Genomic DNA, 19,953 nt, shown 5'->3' with positions numbered 1-19,953 from the left:
CACAGGACTCATGGTCTCCCATCCTGGGAGTCCAGGTGGCACTAAGATTTTTAATACTAAACACAGACTGCCAAATCCTGCCCTGATTGCTAGCTTACAAGGTGCAATGTGTGTGCTATGTACTAACGATTGGGGTTTTCTGCGGTTTAGGGGAAGCAGTGGAACTTCCTTGTGTAACAACATGTCAGAGGTACCTGTCAGTAGCCATCCTTTGTTGCCTTGGTGTTTTTGTCACTGGCACCCAGTAGCCCAGACTGACATTGCCTCCCTGGGAGATTTAACATGTGGACTCAGGGGACTGTTATCTTGCTCTTGACATCTTGTACTTTGTATTTAGACATCTTGGGCTTAAAGGACTCCTTAACTTAGCATTTTCTTTCAAATGCAGTGATTGTTTTCTGTATTTGAGGAAAGTTAACCTGAAGTTACAAAACAGTTGGCAGATAAGTGGAGTTACAGCTTGGAGTTACAGGTTTTCTGCTTAGCCAGTGGCTTCATGATGTGCTGAAATATTACCCAAAATAGACTACATTAAAAGTAGGCTCTCATGTTCAATTTAAATTAAGAAATTCCAAGTGTGTCCTAGATGCATATTTTTAATACAACAAAAATCCTTGATGTAGATGGGTGTGTTTAGTCCTCTTCACAGCAATGGTACATCATCATGAATAAGGAGACTAATGTAAAGCTGAAAATTATTATCTTCATCTCTGGGTCCTGGTAATTCAAACATTCAACAGTACCGTATCATTTAGGGGCCTTCAGATAGACTCTCTTACTCATCTTGAGATAAAACAACATTTGAAAGTAGATCCATCATTTAATATGCAGTTGCTTTGGCACTTGTATCAAATGATAAAACCCAGAGTGTTTGCTACTGGAAATGGACATTTATTGAGGTTTACTTAATACATGTGCAAGAGAAAGAAGGAAAACTATGTTAAATCAGCAGTTTAGTTCAGTTAACTCAGTTACAGCAACAGCTTATGGTAGGCTATGAAGACAACGGGTCAAATACATAGTAACAGCCAATGTAATGTTGCCCAGAGTATCCTTTTTCCAAATAAATGAGAGACAGGTAAGTGAAATTAGGTTTATGGTGGGTGGGGTACTGCAAAGTAAAAGTGCTTACAGCACTATAGCTACTGTGGAGAAACAGACACTTAATCATCTGTTTACATGTCTGTACAATCAGTTTCATGAAAATACTGTCAAAAGTGTATCACTAAATTTTTCCTCTTCAGGAGGACTAAGTAGAGCCTGAGGGAAGGGTGAATTCTGAGTAAGGGGAAGATGCAACTGAGTAGGAAATGAAGGTTAAAATAACCCTAAAATAAGTTTCTTCAAGAGGTAAATGAAGGTGAGTTTCTCACTAGAACTGCACATGCTTTTAGAGTGACAAAGACTTTAGGCAAATATTTTTAATGTATTCTTGAAGCAGATTAATTGAAGAATTTCCTACGTGTGACTCCTCAATGACATTTAAAAGGACCGAGCAAATTTACTTCCATTATTTTATTTACTTCCATTATTTTTAATAATAAATAAAAATATGGAAAAATGGGGGGAAATCCCCAAAGAATGTATGAAACATTACATGTTAAACAGGTTATGATTTTACCTCAAAATAATGCACCTTTATCTCCTTTTATTAAGTAAGTTTTTAAAAACGTAGGCTCTGTATTTATTAGGTATATAGCGCTGCAAGGTTTCCTGGAAAATCTTAATTTAAAAAGGGAGAAAAATTACTGCATCTCACTATTCCCACGTAGGTTTGCTTGGTTGGATATTTTCATGAAAGTTACAATGGGGGAAATCCTTCAGTGAATTTTAATCTGTGTGTCTCTGTCAGTGCTATAAAGCCAGAGTAGTTTACAGCTAATCTATTTAGGCCCTGGGCAATGAATTTCCAAGTTTCTAGCACTTCTCCAGATACAGATACTAGATACAGAGATTATTAGATGATAAGTAAACTTTTTTTTACTGCAACTTTTTTTACAGACCTGATATTTAACATCAACCCAAATACTAGCCTTATGGTGCCACAAATTTAAGTAGTAATATTGAATGCTACATTTTTAACCTCCCATGCTGTTGCTGCTTCTCCATGGAAGGTTACAAGCCCAAAACTGGAAAGCTCTATTCCACCATCAGAGCATTTGGGATTGTAAGAGTTATTAAACCAAAAAAAGTCAGGTCAATATCTGCATCAGGTCCTTTATAAGAGCAAAGTGTTTGGCATCTGCATCGTATTAAGGCAGTTCAGTTAACAGGAGCTCCTGTAGCGTATAATTGAGCTGCAGGTTTCTGGCACTTATGAAAGTCAGACAACCTGCTTTAGAATCTTAAATTTCAGTTACATGGTAGTTTTCTGGAATGAAGCTTATAGCAGGACCAGGGTTTAAACATGGATGCCAGAGCCTGAGTATTGTTTGAAAATTCAGACCATAATTTGGAAGCTGAAGATGTAGCAGGTATAATATCGTCATAACTAATGTTGTTGACGTAGTGTGGTTTAATCTGGGAATTTATAAGAACTTCAGTAAAGGACAGAGGATAATAGTACTACATGCTATAAAAGTACGGAACAAAAGATGGTAGTTTGTAAAGAAAACAGCAATTATAATTAATGAAGGATGCAGAGAACTGATGTGATACAAGATGCAATTGTAGAAATAGAAACCTAACTCTAGACAAAGATGTATTTTTTTTGACTGTTGTCCATTTCATTTGATGCCAGGTATAACAAATCAGATAATATTTTTGCTGAAATTTCTAGACTTGTACTATTGTTACAAATATTTTCTCTGCTGAATGAATTAAACAAAAAACAACAACCCAAAACCACAACACAGTACAGTAGGGACTATAAAATAAGACAGCAATCTGTCCACGTTTAGAGGTATGTGATTTTATTTACTTCAGTACAGTGCATGTAATTTGTCAGGTTCCTTGCTAAAACCAAGAAACATTAATTTTTCTCTATCAGTAAGCACATAACACAAAATCACATATTTTCTCTAAGGAAAACTACCTCAAATTTTTCCATGAATATATGAAGTTTTCAGATGTTATCCTCTAACAAAAGCTTCAAGTTAGCACTAATGTACTTGGCATTATGGAGTAAGGCTCTTGAATAGAGGCCATGCTAAGGTTTTTAAAAGGCTGGTATCTTAAAAATTATATCACCGTTCAGTTCTCTAAATGCTTTCCTTTTAGCAATGGAGCTTATTTTTGTGCTATATGATGTCATAGCCCAGACATGTAAGCTAAAGTGAAAAATTAATAATTAGCTCACAGATTTCAAGCTGCTGGAGTTTGAATTTTAGGTAGAGAAAAACACAAAGAAGGTATTTGGCAGCTTATCGTCTTGACAAAGACAATAATAGTGTTCTGGTTGAAGAAATACTCTTTAGTTAATATTAATGGGTTTAATTTTTTTTTTACTGTTTATTTTGCTTTTGAAAAATAAAAAATCTACTTTAGAGAACCAAAAGCAATTTCTTGTGATTATTTTCAAATACACTTTCAATAACGTTAGTTAAATCTGATACATTATACAAATTCTATCACCTTTTGTAATGTATTTTTCATGATGTAATATATGATATAGTTTCTGTCATTAAAAAAGTGTTACTGCATGACAGACTGTGATTCAAAGAGATGTATAGTATCTGAATGTAAAGAAAAAAAAAGCTCTTTTTTGTTCTTTTGTGGTAGTATTAAATATACTGTTTTGTATAAACTTATATACAACAAGGCCTATCAAACGTATGGCTATTGCATTAAAATTTTTCATTTCCCACTGGAAAAATTAAGTATTTTCACCTTGCTATCTGTGCTATTATCTTTACCAAATGTAGGAAAATGTAAGGAAAAGCACACATCTGTAGGTAATGTTTTCTGGCTTTTATAAGGAAATTTGGGACGTTTTGAGCGGCAGATACCAGAGAAATAAACAAACATTTAGAAATAATTATAATGAATGCATGAAAGGAACAAGGTTACAGTAATCATAATGTGTGTTTTCTATTTATCTATTTGTTTGAAAAATGTTAGTAAAATCAATGTGCACTTTGTTCAATACTGCCTGAATTATCTATACTCTGGTGATTATTTTTTTTTTTATTCTTTAAAAAACGTTAGAACCTGAAAATCATTAAGAGGATATGTTTCATCATATTTGGAAAACGTGCAGTTCTAATAAGTTGGGAAAAAATCACCTATGATAATGAAGAACACCAGCTTTCCTGGGAAAGGTGTAGCTCCCTAATTCAGAGCAGGCATTAGAATAAAGATTTTTAAATATGGGATGGAATTTCTATTCCGTTCTGATTCGTTAGTATTTTTGTGCATTCCTGGAGGAATATGTCCTAAGCATCCATAAACTGAAAATGGTCTTTAAAGCAAAGGTAAAACTTGCAGAACATTGGGCACCAACTGGAAAATTATTTTATTTCAGCTACTAGTGGATGATTACTAATAACACAGATTTACTTTGCCTTTGTGTTTAGAATACTCACATGTTTTTGTAAGCCGTCTACCCAGAATTTATAAATAGGAAATAAAATAACCCTTGAAAGCCAAACAACTTCTTTTCCTTGTCGCCATATGCTGCATCTTTTCCCCCTAGGTTTTGTATACTCTGTGTGCTGAAGAATGGTGTCTTTTCTTTTCATGTTGCTCTGTCGGCGGTCATAACAGCTATTCTCTTCATGAATATGTAAATCCCATGCATAAAATCACAAAAATTAGCATGGCGATTCCCATTATAGAATGTGCCCAATTATGTCTGTCTAATATGTGAATAGTGATGATTTAATCTTTTGACTATATGAGTGGATTCAGGTACTGTTACAAGAGATGCTGTAATTACAGAATACCCAAACACACAAGCTGGATGCGTGCACATGCTGGGGGATCATGATGCTTTTAATAAGAACTGGGCATCTGATGCGTGGCTGTGATGGAGTGCATGCAGATTAATTTACAAGCGCTTACTCTGATGGCTAGTGACAAGGGAGAAAAATGCCCTAGGTCTGCAATACCCTTCCCCTTACTAACTGACACTCATTTGCATTTGAAATTTTTTTTTTTAGTTCCTACTGAATGCATGCAATTAGAACAGAACGAATAAAAGTTTGGATAAATAAAGGGAGAAAATGGTGACCGTATTTGCTAGGCATCCTTAACTCATTTGGTTCATCAGGAATGGGTGTTGGAGGGGGGAGGAAGGACATGCAGAAAACAAAACCAAAAAGGCACCACCAGCAATTGATGCATTTTTGTATTTAAATAAGCAGGCGTGCTCATGCATATTTATATGACGTGCATGCCTATGCGCCGCTCTGAGCAGTGGCACTGCGGCTCGGCTGCAGTAATTAGGCTGATGTAATTATAGCAAAACAAAGCAAGCTTAGGCTGATATTTTTTTTTCATACAGTAGGAACATTAAAGACATATGCGTATTCCAGTGTACAAAAAATGAACCTGAACCGCTGTCAGAGGCTAGGAGGACAGTGTGGCCAGTGCACCTATTGTGTCACTGCTGTAGAAAGCAGCTTAGCGATTGGCCACTGTCTGCAGCACATAATACTGACTGGTTATAAAGGACTTGTCTAGAGGAAAGCCTGTAGGTACTCCATTGTCTGGCAAAGTTGATATGACTGCATTCTTTTTGCAGGGGGTCAGACAGCTGAACTGTAAAAGCTGCACAGATTTATTTTTTTTTTTATTCCTTCTTCCTCTCTCTCTCTCTTTCTCTCTGTCTCTTCCATACAGCATTTTTCTTTCATGCCCTGTCTCAGTTTGCATAGTTAAAGAGAATGCTAATTAAGATCCCTGGTCTTAACCTGAAAATAATGACTTGGATGTAAATAGAAAACTAGCGATAGTTTAAAATATTCTTGTGTAGCACCAAGATATCAGTTACCATTCTAGGGGGGAAAAAAAACGAAGAATTTTTTTTGTAATCAAGGTAAACAAAGAAGAGTTGTTGATTCTATTTCTTGCTTTCTTTCATTTTTTTCATTTTTTTTCATTTTTTTCTTTTTCCTTTTTTTTTTTTTTTTAAACCAATGATGCTGTGCTATTGCAGGTTAGATAATGTTTTATTTCAGGAAGTGTGCTAGCTACATAATTTAAAAGTCCACAAATCAGTTGCAATTTAGTGCTTATTAATCCTTCTTAGGATGTAATTCGGTGAAAGAACTGCTTTAAAAAAATTCTTTTCTGTATTATAGACGGATCTAACAACGCAGTCTGGGCTCCGTGCCAAAGGCTGGTATTTCACAGCAGCGACCGCCTTACAGATGAGCTGTGGGAAGCAGGAGGGAGACTCTCTTAGGGTGCCACTACTATGGAGACACAGCTGGGCTGAACAAGATTTGCTTCAAACGACAACAAGAGAGACAGAAAGTGTCTGGTTCGACCGCTGCCCAAGCAGGCAGTAACCAGAAGAGCTAGCAGCCAATCCGGCCATGCTGCACTGTTCGAAACCAGCTCTACATCCCAGCCAATCAGTGACATCACTGGTGAGAAACTCATTTACATCATGCAGTAATGAACTTTGTTTAACGTATCCTTTTTTCTTTTCTTTTTTTTTTTTTTTTTTTCCTCACAGAGATTAGGTCCTCCATTAATTATTCTGCCAGCATAATTTGAATCGCTATGCAAAAGGTGGCTACATTTTTCCTGATTATTTTTTTTTTTTTTTTAACTGTGTGCTGTCTCTGCAGGTAACCATGGGCATTGTTCCATTTTTTTTTCTGTTGGCCCCATAAAACCTTTAAAAGAGTCTTTTATTGTTAATATTGTGCATATATTTTTCTTTCATGTATGTTTGTCTCCTTGTAGTCCTTACCTAATGTGGTACTGCTTCCTCCAATTATAGCCTGAGATTACCTTTAACCATCTTGGAAGGTAAAAAGGGTGTTGCTGCAGCATTGAGTTTGCATCTTTAGCTGCCATCACGGTCTAAGTACTTATTGTAATGCTTCAGAAATCATTTCGCTGTGGCCGTTTTACATATCTGGCTTTCTCTAAAGGTTCTTACATGCATCTGTTACAACTGAGTGAAGTTCAGTACTGTTATATTTCATTCTTCACCACTTTCAGCCAAGATGTCATTTTATTAATGAATAGAACTGAGATCATTTCTGAACAAATTTCACCCCCTTCCTTCCACCTCAACACAATGCACCTGATTTGCATCCATTTACCAGAATAACTGAATACAAGAGCCAGTATGAAAGGAAGTCAATGGAGAGCTTGCATACTGCTTCAGGGTATGTTGCAGCAAAGCGAAATATAAAATTTTTGTTTAGCTATTTCTCTTTTTACTTCAGATGTGCTTAATCTACACAGAAAAGATTAGATCTTAGCTTGAAAAACTATTCTCTAGCCAGCTTTTCATATTAGGGAATAGGTTTGTGTGTGTTGGTTTTGGGTTTTTTAAAAATAATAAACATGCACATTTTCTTGAGATGTGTTCAATTATAAATGGAAAACATTTGGGCAAGCCAACATTGTGTTGAACATTTGGATTTAGTTCTTTGTGGGTAAAGTAATTTGTTGTGCGAACAATTTAAAACCAGCCCAGAATACTGTGGAATGCAGAGATTTCAGACCGCATAATCTAATGAGGCAAGGTTTTGCTCTTCAGTATTCTAATAGCTGAAACAGAATCAGATATGAGACAAATTCAATATTGTGTTATTAAATTAAAGCTATATCTATTGCTAGTGGGCTTCAAGAGGTCAAGTCTTTGGTAAAGCAAAATTTTATTTGAAGAAGTATTCTTAAATAGAATTTTTGTTACAACGTGATAACTTGCCTGCTCCATGCACACAGTAATGTACAATTTGTTTATGGAGCTTCAGCTATATATTGATCCTTGTAGTCACTTTGAAAATACAGAGGATTTAAACACTAAACCATAGCTCTTTCAATGCATGATGCATTCCATCATCCCATCATCAGTATTCTGTGTGCGGCTGTCCTGATTCAGCCACTAGCTCCCCTGCTGCAGATCCTGTAATTTGAATCATGCGTAATAATATATTATCCTACTGGGGGCCTTCTTTCAGTAGGAGAGTGGTTTTATACCTTCTGCTATAAGAGAACTGTTGGCTCCTTGCCATCTCGTAGCCATTATTCATGGAGGCTATCAAGATAGTCTTCCTTAAGGAATAACATCTGCACAACTGCATGTGCCAGAAATATGCAGCCTCCCCTCACGTTATAAATTTGGTTTTCTTGGAAGCAGGAATACTTGAGAATACCAGAGCATAAAACCTGAACATTTACAGGAATTCATCAAAAGTGTGTTGAATGTACCATGTGCTGAAATCCAGGCTGTGAGAACATTTGGGGTGGCTAACAGGGGCAGAGCGGCAGAGCAGAAGAAAATAGAAACTGGTGGCTATTCTGTGGCTCTTGCTAAACGTTTTAAAACTCAGGTTATTGATTTAGCTGATGATTACTGCTACATTAAAAACATGATGTTTTCCTTGCTGATAAGGTAATTTTCTAGTTAATATGCTGATGGTATGTTAGTTAGGACTGGAGCTGCATTTCCCAAGTTGAGAATCTAATATTATTTGATGCATTCAACAGGATGCATTATCAACTAATAGTGAATGAAAAACAGATACCAAAAGGGGCTAAGAATGTAGAAAATATAGAAACTTCACAACGAAGTAGCAAATCTCAGAAATTTAGAATCTACAAATTCTCTGAAAATACAAGTTTATGAATTGTATCTGCTCATAAAAGCTCTGTAGGGCATCCAAAGACTAGTGAAAGCAGCTGTGTGGGGACAGAGAAAGAGAAACCCCAGCATTGTGGAACTCTATTTTCTATAGAATGTGCACTGCTGCCACATGTAGTATATCTACCAACACCGTGGCCTACTGTTTTCTTTTCTTTCATTCACATAAATAAAATCTCTAAACCACAAACAAAACATCCCAAGATGCTGTTTTTATAAATATTCATTTTATGTAAGCATATAAAGGAGTGGAATTTTTACTTATGTACAAGTGGCATAACCATTTCTGTTAGCGATAGCAGAGTTGTTATTTTAAATTAAGGAAGAGAGAGGGCAAGTATTGGGGAGAAAGAGAAGAAAAGTCTGATTTAGCATGTTTATCTCACCTCTCTTAGAGCTTACATATTTCTCATTGAAGAACAACAGTACAACTGTAGCAACTAATCCTACACAAGCTGTGTTTATTACAGTACTATTGAGATGTATAGCAATGGGGAGGAGTCATCTTCTTGTCATCATCTCCCGTTTAACCTTCTAGAAGAGAGAAAAAGATCCTTAATGTGGCTGAAAATTGGAAGTGCTAATGTTTAGGAACAGACATTCTTCTGACATTAGAGGAATGATAGTTAAATAGGGCTTATCTGGTGGCTGACATTTAAAGAATCTTTTTAGAGGGAAGACATGACCTCAGACCTGAATATTCTGTCATATTCAAAATACTGTACAAAAAATTGGTATTATTTAAAGCAACAAGGGAAAACCCTTGTTTCCTGTGGCCTAGAAATAAGCTAAAGTTTAGATGAACAGGTTGGTGGTTACTGCCAACTCCTTGACTCATGCCAAGCTAGCCATGAGGAAGAAAGCTTCATAGACCATTGATGTTGGAGCGAGCCCAGAGGAGGGCTACAAAGGTGATCAGAGGGCTGGAGAACCTCTGCTATGAGGACAGGCTGAAAGAGCTGGTGGTGTTCAGCATGGATAGAAGGCGGCTCTGGGGACACCCTATAGCAGCCTTTCAATACTTAAAGTGGGCTTATAAGAAAGATGGGGACAGACTTTTTAGTAGCGCCTGTAGCGATAGAAGAAGGGGTAATGATTTTAAACCAAAAGAGGGTAGATTTAGATTAGATATTAGATAGAAATTCATTACTGTGAGGGTGGTGAGACACTGGAACAGGTTTCCCAGAGAAGCTGTAGATGTCCCATCCCTGCAAGTGTTCAAGGCCAGGTTGGGTGAGGCTTCGAGCAACCTGGTCTGGTGAAAGTTGCCCCTGCCGATGGCAGTGGGGTTGGAACTACATGATCTTTAAGGTCCCCTCCAATCCAAACCATTCTATGATTCTATGATGCTCCAGTGAAGAACAACTTCCATATAGTCCTTGGGTTTTCAATACTAGGGATCAATAGGAAAAACAATACAGAAGAACATAATGATTTGATGGATCACAGAGAGACAAATCATCTTTATGATAGCTGCACTCTACCTTGAAATGAGGAAGCAGAGTAAGTAGAGCATGGTGTTTGTCATAGTTCATCCTATTTAAAAGAAGGGTTATATCATTCTCGAGGATAAGCCAGCAAATAACAGCCACTGGAAATTACATCTGGAAATTACTACTTCTGCGAACAAATATATCGTACTTGATTCTGTTCTCCTCTGCTAGTATTCCTGCTTTCTGATGAAAGTCCTGACAAAAAGTCCATTCAACATATTTCTTCCAACAAAAGCCTATTATTTCAATGTCTGATGTTTCCAAGTAGGACACCTACCTGAAGAGGGTATAGATACTGAATTTTTTTCTGCCATTATATAGTCTATAAAAATCCTACTTTTTGCAGCTCAAGCTGTGCCATTTATAATGAAAACAATGAGATTGGATGGCAGAGATGACTGATAATGTGAATTACTGCATTTAAATTTTTGTCATGTCTTTTTTTATAGTTTGAGAGAATTTTCCTTTTTCTTCAAATATTCAGTTTTTAAACAGAGATTCATTCAATCAGTTCTTAGAATTAAGGGTGACAATACTGGGAAAATACACTAAGAAACCAATAACTTCTAGGTTGTTCCTTCAAAGAAAAAAAGCAACTGTGAGAAAGATGTAATTGTTTCTTTTTTGTTGATGACCTTTCATCTGCTACCATTTAAAAGGCCTGTACATCCTCTCTTTTTGCAGCATGCTAAATTGAATTGTTTTTTAATACTAAGGCATAAATCAAGACTAGAATACCCTGAATATGTTTAGCTAAAGGCATGGGATTTTGAGCTATTAGATACACTAGCTTATTTTACAGGCAACAGTGAAATGGTAGAAAGCAATGGAGAAATATCGGCCTCGCTGAGCTTGATTTAAAAATCTAGACTAGTATGTACATATATATCTCACTCAGACATATAAATGTTCTTTGAGTACAGAATGTTTATTCTGGTTTTAGCCAGTACTGAGATACATACTTGTCTAAGAGTGTGGAAGGAGGAGTTTATTTATGGGATACTTTAATACTGCATCAAAACACGATCTTGGGTAAACAAGAGCAGTTACTATTTTACTGTGACACTTTAGCTTTCCTTACTTTAAATTAGGCTGTGGGAAATGGAGTACAATGGCTATTCTCTGTATGAGAAAAAGGCTGTAAGAGACTGAAAACTATTTTCTAGAAGCAAGTGTAGAAAGGATGGTGAATAATAGATAAAAAGAGTCATCAGTTGTTCAAGGTCAGTCCTACAATGACTTAAGGGTAATACTAGAAAAGGGGCTTGGTCTTGGCCTAAACGCTGCTGTGAAATTTCTTCATTGTACTGGTGGCTAATGGCAGGGCAGCTGAGCAGTGCATGTTGGACTATGTCACCCTGAAGGCCATCAGACAGGAGCTTTGATGTTCAAGGTGGTAAATTGCTGACTTTTATGGTTGTGTTTATATTTAGTCTTAACAGTTGTTTTCATTTTTCATGTTAGATGTCAATGCTGTTTGGTGCTTAGTGAATATTTTGGAATCCAGACATGTTTTATTAGTGTATTTTTTTTTTCCATTTTATTCTTGCATTTAAATGAAAAGAGAAAATATCTTGCTATTAGAAAATCCTTAACCCAATAAATTTAAGACGATTGTTTTCACTGAGAGAAACTGACCTCTGTGTTACTGTCCAGCAACTATAAAATTAGGTGCTAATACTTTGTTATGAAAACTATCACTTAGTACTTTTGGGAAGTGTATTCAGGAGGATTAAAGAAGTGATACTGACTGGACTGAAAAATAAAAGAAAGTACCATGATTTATAACAGTTTATGATTGTGATCTCATTTGAGTTCATGAAGAAATGAAAGCTATCTCTGGAGGGCAAATGTAGAGAAATATCTTTACCAAATTCTTAGGTTAGAAGGCTGGGTTGTGTGTGGGGGTTGGCTTTCTTTCAACATGAATGAACTAGTCCAAAAGGTCCTATGACACAGACATTTTAAAGGAACTTAGATTGGCAAGATAAATATTAAAGAATATTCAGGTAATCTCAGGCAAAGTATAACCATAAGACGGGGGAGAAGTAAACCAGGAGTAGTGTGCAAATGGTACAGTTCTGAGTAGATACCAGCTTCACCATGAGCCAAGTTACCTTGGCAGTAGAAGCAGGCTTGCTCTGTTAACAAGGTATGAGCTAATTTATCTTTGCAGCTAGCCTAATTAGCTGAGGTAGATCCCTAGTGTAGTTGAGATAAATTCAGTTTCATCAGATGGCTCTGCACTGTGCAGTATATATCCAAAATGGCGAAATAGAGGGTCACAAAAACCATATGAGCCAAAATTATCATGAAAGTCAAGAACCAACCCTCATTCTTATAGTTACAAGCTATCATCAAAATGATTGGAACTGGAAAGAACTTTCTTCGTGAAAGGCCATATTTTGTAATTAATTTATATGACATGCACAGACTTCCCATACTTGCTGGCAGTGTTCTTAGTCTGGCAGAGTATAAATTTTGTGCAGAATTGTAGTTGTAAAAATATAAGTGGAGGGCTTTTAACTTCCAGGGCAGAAAGCTAGAAACTGAATCACTGGGGAACTTAACATGACCGCAAGAAGCTATGAATGCAATGTCATTGTTTTGAAATCTATCAAAAGCTATTTTTACCCTGGTTGAATCCTTGTTGTTGAGTTCTTTTATTCCTGGAAATCAGTTTAATAACTGTGTATGGAGGTGGAAAAATGCACCGAGCACAACCTGCTCAGTATCTGATGAAGTATAATCACATCTTCTTGTCCATTACAAAAAGAAATGGATATTTTTTTGTGTCTGAAGTTGGTGGTTTGGAGCACTCTGAGAGCGACAGGAAACTTTGGGCTGAGGCAGCAATATGAGGATGACTGAGCTCTAATATGAGGATTGTATCAAGGAAGCAAGGCTTGCTGCTTCTGTTATTAGCTGCTTCATCCTTAGGATTTAACTTTGCCTGGACACTAAGAAATCTAGGGGATTTTTCTTTTATATTCATCATAAAGGAGATATAGATTTAGGGACTGTTAACTAGTTTTCTCAAAGGCTTTGAACAGAGGCCAAATGGCAATAAGAAACATATTTAAAACATTTTGGACTTTCCAGGGAAGGTGAAGTGGTGTTTGGTCCTACTAGGGTTGATATAAGAAGAAACTTACAAGGTCTGCTCTGGAAAACACCCTGTAGCTCATTCATGACCATTTTAGTGCATCTGATCTAGTGTGCAGAATTTGGAGTGTTTTGCAGCTGGTAGAGTGCATTGAAATTTATAATTGTGCTGGTTGTCCAATGAAAATTACTGTTTCTGTAAAATCTGAGTTAGCTTTGTGTAATGTTTGCTACCAAAAATTTTCAAGTTTAAAACAGGTAAGGAATGGAAAAATAATATTCCACTGCAGGTCAAGTCACTTCAGAAACAAACATCACCTAATGAAAAATGTATTTTTGAGTTGGTCTGACAAAACTGCATGTAACGTGTTTCATTTTAGTATGTTGTTTTATCAGAATAATAGTTGAGCTTCCCCTTTTTACAGTCCATGCTCAAAAGAAACAATAGGCAGTATCTTCATACACACGCATAAAATTGTGCTATGGAACTCTTCACTGTGGGACACTCCTGACTCAAAAAAATTACCCTTATTCAAAGAGTGTTCAGTCCAATTAATGAATGAAAAATTAATGAAGAACTGTTGAACACAATGACATTACCTCTAACTCAGGAAGTCCTTGAGATGTGAATTGCTGAAGACTGGGAAGTTATAGCAGAAAACTATCTTTATGTGTTTGTGTGTCCTTACTCTTTTGCCTTGAGCATCTACTGTCAGAGATAGGGTACTGGACTTTCTGATGTGTTATGGTACATGAATTACTATGTTCCCTGAGGTGCTAAGTATAATACCATTCGAATTTTCCTCAGTGCTGAGTACAGGCATGTATTGATTGTAGTTATAATAAACAAAACATAGCTGAGCTGATGGTATATGCACAAAAATGAAAACAGCAAGCCACTAAATCGTTCTTTTTAGTTATTACATTGTGATAATAGAAGATAGAGGAATTTTGATGGTGCATGAAATAACGTGTGTTGAAACACTGCAGTCAATTAAACCAAGGTATTTTGGTCTTTTGGGTTTTTTTAATGTGCAAAGGTGTTTATCAGCAAAGCTGAAATATTTCTGAATTTTAAAATTCTTTTGGCATGCCCCATTCAACATAAAGTTTTGAAATTGCTATACCTTGACGATCTTGGTGGTGAAAAAAAATATGAAATGGTGAAACATCTTGCTACATGAAAATTTTATGTTGTGATAACTTCCAGCAAGCTGCTGTATTAGGCTGTAAGACTGTATTTCTCTTTTCTGTTAACTGAAGGATGCTGTCCTGACCTGAAGCCTGCCCATGAAATACCTATGAAACAACCACTCTGTGTGTGAAATAGCTTCTTCTTAGATGCCCATTAACTTCTCACACAAAATTTATGTTCTATGGCTGTTTCCTGTAGATCACTTCAATTAGTCTGTGATTTTTTGTGAGACAGTTGCAATGGTTTGTGCCTTTAAATTATTAAGACATAGTTCATGATGATAGATGCAACATCTTGAAAATTATGTATGTTTATTGTCCAAGCAGAATGGACAAAGTACATGTGAATGTAGATATTTCTGGTAAAAGCATTCATTGTTAAACCAGCTGCTTTAATTGGTCTATAAAACCGAAATTATTTCCTTTTGTTTCTTGCCCTGCAAAGTGTGGACATAGGATTAAGACTATTATAATGATGATTGCCATACTGAAAATAAATATTTACATTGTAAATAGCACCCAAGCACTAGTTAAAGCTGAAAACAAGACTGTAAGGATTTGACAATCTGTTGGTGTTTTGTAACAAAATATATTTCCATTTGAGTCACTGAACAGCAACAAAGTGTTGTTTCCACAATTTTTAGAAAGTTACAACAGTCACAAATACCTGGAAATTTCTGGGTTTTAATGCTTCTGTGGAAATAATTCTAAATGGTCGACATAGTGTAATTATAAAAAATAATAATAATTGCATTTGCAATTTTTTTCCAAGTTCTTTTTGAAGACACTGGGTAGTTTTGTTTTCAATCCAAATTTGTGAGACAACAGTTTGGGAGCCAACATCAACATGAATGTTGATGTGAATGCTAACTCTTGTTGATATAGTTACATAATTTTAGTATACATATTCATTTTCTGGCATGTATTTGGGACTATAATCGTGTATTTTCAAAAAGTTTTGACTTAGCTGACTAAATAAAGACCTGCCCAACAGCTGCATTTTCCTATGCCATTCTGATAAATATCTGAAGTAGCCTGTGATTTTATTGCATTACCAGTCATTTTCCCTGTAGGGAGGTACGATAATCACCTATTCCCTCTTGGCCTATGTAGACGTTGTGAGCTATTTGGGGCAAAACTTGCCTTACTCTGATGTGTGCTTTTTCAGGGTCCACTACAGGGAGGCCAACGGAGCATCCAGGGTTTCACACTGTGCAAGTCACAGCTGCGGTGTCAAAAGAAATAGAAATGCTAGGTGGAGAAATGCAATACAGATTATTTTCAAAAATCTGTCTGCTTTCTTTGGTGCTTCTGGCAGACAGGCTTTTAGAAACATGGCTATGATAGGAGGTGCAGACACAGCCTGAAATGCCAGTCCAAACAAAGGCTGAGCAGTCATTTATACTCTGATACCTTGCCCTGATTTGAAGTCAGAGGTCTACAGCTAGACAAGAACAGGCATTGGAGTGGGGTGGGTATGTGAGACATGATGTCACTAGCAGCTCTAGGTATGGAATAAATGACTAATATTTCTTTTCTTCTTCAACTTACCTGCTCTGCCTCCTTTTGGATTAACGTAGTTTCTTTTACAATGATGTCTATTGAAAACAGAAATATATATCTTCATTAAAATGTATCTCTGAGAGAGACCTGGGTACAAATTTTGCGCACCTCATAACCAGTTGCATCGTAGTCCTAATAGTTAGGCTCTTGTAACTGGTAGCTATATTATTAGTTTCCTGTCATTTCTTGTCACGGTTCTCATTACCTGTATTGCTTATTTTTAATGTGACTTATTAAATTTTTCCAAAGACATCTTTATAACTTTCAAATCCTCTTGCCTTCCTACCAATGCAGTTGTTATTTTAATTTTAGTATTCATGATAACAATCAGAGCATTTTTTGATGGCACTGGAGGCCTAATCAAAATCAGGAACTAGTGTTGTTACACAACAATTACAAAGTCATAAATCCTGTCCAATTGACCAAAAAAACCCCAACAAAACAACCAAACCAAACCAAAAAAAAACAAGAAAAGAAAAGAAACAAAAGCAGTGCAATGTAGTGTGTATCAGAATAGCATGGAATACTCTTCATATTTATTGTTGCTGCAAATTCTATCAGCTTCAGTTCATAAATCCCACCTTATTTCTTTGAGATGTGGACAGTCTCATGTTATGTTATATATTAATGAGATACAAGAACATGTAGATTCTACTACAAAATAATGTTAATAAAATGTATGTTGGTACCATGTTCACATTATATGTAAGCAAAGCTGATATCTCCCACTTGTCTCTGTAAGTGGTATTATTTTGCTCTATTCAAGAGTTTTTGTAAATAAAGTTTATCACACATTGCCTAAGTGCAAGTGTGTATATCAAGGACATTTAGCTTTGACTCACAATGCTGAAGGATACAGAATCACTGCAGTCAGAGATCTGTCTGTTCATCTGGACTTTTACATTGCATTTTCTGATCCGTGTCAGTAAGGTGTACTCTAAAAAGTGGTACAAATATATATTAAGCATTAAAGTACTTCGAAGAATTCAGTTGGTGGCAAATAACCAAATGCATCCTCTACTGTATTTGGGAAAGGTAGAGTCATAGGAGGGAATGGAAAGTACGGAACTGATTTCTAAGAATTTAGCTGTTGAGATAATCCATTTATCAGTTCTCTTCCAACTTTTGTGTATAGCTAGTGAATCAGACAATTTTCTCTCCCATTGTCCTGCACTCAGCATATTTTAAACTTTGATAGTAGAAAGTTTATTTCACACTGTACTTAAAATCCGTTGGTTCAGCCCATTGGTTCTGTCCTCCCTATTTTACTTGGTGGATAATTTCAGCAAGTCTCTCAGCGTGCATTTTCACTTTGATCATGCCCTTTCTGTCCAGTTCAAGGGAATTAGACGGGTTCTCAAAGGAGCTAAAGTAACTCTTCAGATTGGTTTTGTTGAGGTTATTCACTCATTGGTGAAAAAATGGAACACCAACTAGGAAATATAGGAGCATACTTGGATTCCTTTTCCACGAGGATAATCCTCGAAAACAAAGCTTTGTATGATGTATATTCATGCAGAATCATAGGACTAAGTGCACCTGGTAAGCAACAGGCAGCAAGTCATTTCAGCAAGATGTTTGTTTGCTATAGCCAGAGATCCTGTGAATTGCTCACTAAATACAAACCAGTTTATTTAAGTGGCCTCCAAGGAAATGTTTGAGAGCAAGAAGAGTTTATGTCACAGGTCAGTTTGAAAAGGTTTGGTTACTTTTTTCATCTCTTTGACCTGATGGTCTGAAGTATCAGGAACCTCTTCCAGTACGCACACAAACCTCATTGTTAGTTGTCTCCAGTACCTGCGTTAACTTCTGTTTAGCTATTTCTACATAACTGAACTTGCAAGGATTCACAATGCTGGCTTGTTTCCTGTACAGAAATGTGCTTCCAGCTTCTATAGCTTACCCTCTTTTGTTAGTTGAAATATTCCTTAGTGCATACACAACTTTAATATTTATTCTTCACTACTTAACCCTTGTCCTGTGCATTTTTCACCAGGTGCTGGAAATCCTGATAAAATCATATGTCTAGAATCTTTGGAAAATAATGAATGAAAATGCAATTCTAGCAGTTTGCTTTCCCACTGTATGTAGAAAAAACATACAATTTAAAAGACTTAAAAGATTTCAATTGGCTGCACAAAATGCACTTGCATGATAAAGAACAAGCTTTGTGTTCACATTTCTTGAAAGAGGTAATGTATATTTGGTATTCATTAATATCCATTCCATCTCCTGCTTCTCTGAACTATGAGTCAGTTGATCTGCACCCTTTCTGTCCAAATTTGGGGCTTTGGGGATCTTGGAAAGTGAAACATTCTTTAGAGGAATTGCCTCAGTCTTGTTTTAAACTCCTTCCTTGTCAGCCCTCTGCTTTGCAGTGGTGTTTGAAAAAGTTGTTCCATTTGTGTGATAGCTTCAAATGTATTCAGTGACCATTTCTTATAGCAATGTGTGACAGGCATCTGTTAGAAAGGAGAAACTAGTGCATTTTGCTAAATTAGCTATTGAATTTGCCTGGCCCAATCAGACAAGAGGTTTCAATATCACTTGTGAGACTGCTGGGAAGTGCTATTTAGAAAAAAATAATGCTCATTTTCTCAGCACATACGTGGCTATACGTTATCTTTATAGCAGCACCTAAATGCATTAATGACTTTCACATATGAGTTTAGTTCTCCAGTGTTATTACAAAAGATAATGCAGTTTGGTAGCTGTTCCCTGGTGGGTTTCCCTGTTCAGAGATGAGTTTTGGAGATACCATCAGGTATTGCTACCTTCTATCACAGGAAGATTGTTATTTCTGCTTGTGCTTCTTGCTTGTCTTATGTGGGTTTTATTCATTTTGTCTTTTTATTGAATTTACTGTTATGGATAGTTGGTGAATAAGAGCTAACCTTTAACAGTGCTACAACTGTGTCTCCATGTAGATTTTTATGGCTACACATAGAAATATATTGTGTAAAGCTTTTACATTAAAAGTTACAGTATATTGAGGAAGGATACTTGAAATAATATTTTTTTCTGTGTATGTTATAAATATTCATGTTATTTAATACTATTTAAGAAAATTACAAGTGAAGCAGGATCCGGTGTTGGAGATAGCAGTTTTGCTAAAAGTAGTAATTCTGTTGGGCAATATAGGATGAGGGTGTGTTGTTAAGGGAATCACAGTCAATAGCCTGTGATTGGGGGTTTTTTTTGGTTTTGGGTTTGGGTTTGGGTTTTTTTTTTTTGAGCAAATATAGACTAGGGAAGCAGTTTAAAACTGACTTGTGAGGAGAGACAAAGTACAAATAGATACTCAGTGAACTCCTGCATCGGTACATTACAAAAACCTAATCAGACTCATGTTTGACATGAATGCTTTGTATAAGTGTAATGTGATGCTAAAAACTTAGCTTTCATTTCCTGATTTGCTCAGTAGTACGTTGCACTGTCTTGAATTATTTTCTGTAAACATACTCCTTGGAACCTTTCACACCAGTGTTTTCCTGGGCTATGTTGGCCTTGAAAGACTCCTAGGACTTTTCAGGAGCATTTGAAAATCTTCCAGCCTGAGCAAAACCACTGTATTTATAGACAGCTTATTGAGAAACTTAAAAAACATGCACTGTGATGAGCTACAAGAATTACTTGAAAAAACACTGAAAGAAAATAATTAAAAAAAATTGTAAGGAAAGTGCCCGTGTATGACTTCCTCTGCTTTTCCCTTCGAAAAAGAAAGAAACAAACAAAAATTCTACTCAAAAAGCTCTTCAACTTTTAATGAGAATTTTTGTCCCTAATTAAAATATTTAAGTATTTTTATAGTTATCAGATAACATGGTA

General features: G+C 36.1%; 1 long non-coding RNA gene across 1 annotated transcript in view; it reads left to right on the top strand.

Moving 5' to 3' along the window:
• The window catches only part of LOC114017804 (uncharacterized), a 332,083-nt gene that overhangs the window by 25,658 nt on the left and 286,472 nt on the right, over positions 1-19,953 (top strand). The window contains exon 2 of the long non-coding RNA XR_003563064.2: positions 6,243-6,533. This is a non-coding gene — a long non-coding RNA (uncharacterized LOC114017804). The remainder of the gene's footprint in view (positions 1-6,242; positions 6,534-19,953) is intronic.

The sequence above is a fragment of the Falco cherrug genome, chromosome 2 (genome assembly GCF_023634085.1).
Source record: "Falco cherrug isolate bFalChe1 chromosome 2, bFalChe1.pri, whole genome shotgun sequence".
Taxonomy (NCBI): Eukaryota; Metazoa; Chordata; class Aves; order Falconiformes; family Falconidae; genus Falco; species Falco cherrug.
The sequence above is the reverse complement of the archived record's forward strand: the minus strand, read 5'-3'. Positions and strand labels throughout refer to the sequence as shown.